The sequence below is a fragment of the Nematolebias whitei genome, chromosome 3 (genome assembly GCF_014905685.2).
Source record: "Nematolebias whitei isolate Nwh7 chromosome 3, NemWhi1, whole genome shotgun sequence".
In the NCBI taxonomy this organism is placed as follows: Eukaryota; Metazoa; Chordata; class Actinopteri; order Cyprinodontiformes; family Rivulidae; genus Nematolebias; species Nematolebias whitei.
The window spans coordinates 1,871,010-1,873,866 of NC_056500.1; positions in this window are offsets into that span (position 1 = coordinate 1,871,010).

Here is a 2,857-nt window from a genome sequence, read left to right on the forward strand (position 1 = left end):
CTGTCCAGGTGTCCCTGTGATGGACTGTAGACCTGTTCAGGTGTCCCCCGCCTCTCTCACAGTCTCTTATATGGACACCAGTGACTCAGAGAGGGAGAAGCAGGTAAAGATAATTTTATTTTGAATATAGGTTCAACAACCCGTGTGTTAAAGTTTTTTTTTTTTTAATAATTCTCCATGTGGAAATGTAAAAAATGTCTTTTCCTCCTTGTCTCACTGACCCGTACGTCCTGGATCTCTGCTCCCTGCAGGGACTGGGGCTCTCGGTCCTTCGTCTCAGTCCTTGAAACTCTTCTTCTGACTCCACGTGAATCTTGGGGATGTCGGCCAACATGATGTAGTCGTCTATGGTCATCCCCGCCTTGGAGTCACAAACATTTGAAGACATTTCATGAAGTTACATGAGAGAAGAAGCAGTCTGGAGTCGTGCTGCAGCTCTGAAGCAGAACTGGACTAAGGCCTCAAAACGTTGTGCACGTCAACAGTCAGAGCAGGGGCCTCCTGCTTTTACTGCCGCCTGCCCTGACAGGTGGGAGATCATGTAACGTCTCTGTGTGGGCGAGCCTTCATTTGTCGCTCTGTGCAGAAACCATCAGGGGGATTTTCATTAAACTCTGGAATTACTCACTGGATGAACATCTACAGCTGATTGATGCTTGAAGACAACATGATTCCAAGATGGCGGCCACAAACACACAAATGTGTCTAACTCAGTCAGTCCTACAGTTACTGAGCTAAACTCTGGTGTGGTAGTAGCTGAGGTTCTTCACAAATTTGAGTGCAGACTGTGTGAGGGCTTTGGTTAAAGTTTGGCATTAACTGTTTGATTCAACACTGTTTGTTAGCAAAATATCTCATGAATGAGTGGGCATATATTAATGAAACTCTCATGAACTACGTCAGGGGAGTCAAGATGTTTTCATCATGGAGCTCCTTTTAAAACAACCAAGTCATTAAGGCCCCGTTTACACAGAACAGCCTCTGGAAACTTTAGTGCTTTTTCTGTGTTCATGGGGGTAATAAACAAAAACTGAGCAGGTTTTGAACACGCTGTAGTTTCCATGTCAGCCGGGTTGCCAGATAAGAAATGATGAACTATAGTACTGTGGCTTTAAAATGATAGTATTTTGGCCTAAACTGTCAGATGTGCTGAGTAAAGATGTTCTAAGATGAGGTGTTGTGTTTGTTGAACATGTGCACAGAAAAGGAGGAGGTCAATAAGACATTTTAAATTTATCTGGCAACCCTCAGCTGCATTCATGGTGCATGCAGCGTCTGCATGACAGTTAGTCCAAACTGGTGAAGACACTAAGGTCTCATTGGAGCCTGGAGTTTATTAGTTTTGCTCCTACATGATGAAAAAGGGAGAGCAGCATAAAAACATTCTGCTCTCTGACATTTATTATAACTGTTGTTATATTTAATATAACTGTTATTATTTATTATAACTGCTGTTATATTTATTATAACTGTTATTATTTATTATTACTGTTGTTATATTTATTATAACTGTTGTTATTTATTATTACTGTTGTTATATTTATTATAATTGTTATTATTTTATTGTTATTTATTATAACTGTTGTTATATTTATTATAACTGTTGTTATATTTATTATAACTGTGGTTATTTATTATAACTGTTGTTATATTTAATATAACTGTTATTATTTATTATTACTGTTGTTATATTTATTATAACAGTTATTATTTATTATTACTGTTGTTATTTATTATAACAGTTGTTTTATTTATTATAACAGTTATTATTTATTATTACTGTTGTTATTTATTATAACAGTTGTTATATTTATCATAAATGTTGATATTTATTATAACTTGTTATATTTATTATAACTTTTGCTATTTATTATAACTGTTGTTATATTTATTATAATTGTTATTATTTTGTTGTTATTTATTATAACTGTTGTTATTTATTATAACTGTTGTTATATTTATTATAACTGTTGTTATTTATTATAACTGTTGTTATATTTATTATAACTGTTGTTATATTTATTATAACTGTTGTTATATTTATTCTAATTGTTTTTATTTTGTTGTTATTTATTATAACTCTTGTTATATTTATTATGACTGTGGTTATTTATTATAACTGTGGTTATTTATTATAACTGTTGTTATTTATTATAACTGTTGTTATATTTATTACAACTGTTGTTATATTTATTATAATTGTTATTATTTTGTTGTTATTTATTATAACTCTTGTTATATTTATTGTAACTGTGGTTATTTATTATAACTGTTGTTATTTATTATAACTGTGTTTTTTTATTATAACTGTTGTTATTTATCATAACTGTGGTTATTTATTATAACTGTTGTTATTTATTATAACTGTTGTTATTTATTATAACTGTTGTTATTTATCATAACTGTGGTTATTTATTATAACTGTTGTTATTTATTATAACTGTTGTTATTTATTATAAATGTGGTTATTTATTATAAATGTGGTTATTTATTATAACTGTGGTTATTTATTATAACTGTTGTTATTTATCATAACTGTGGTTATTTATTATAACTGTTGTTATTTATTATAACTGTTGTTATTTATTATAACTGTGGTTATTTATTATAACTGTTGTTATTTATTATAACTGTTGTTATTTACTATAACTGTTGTTATTTATTATAACTGTTGTTATTTATTATAACTGTTGTTATTTATCATAACTGTGGTTATTTATTATAACTGTTGTTATTTATTATAACTGTGGTTATTTATTATAAATGTGGTTATTTATTATAAATGTGGTTATTTATTATAACTGTGGTTTTTTATTATAACTGTGTTTTTTTATTATAACTGTTGTTATTTACTATA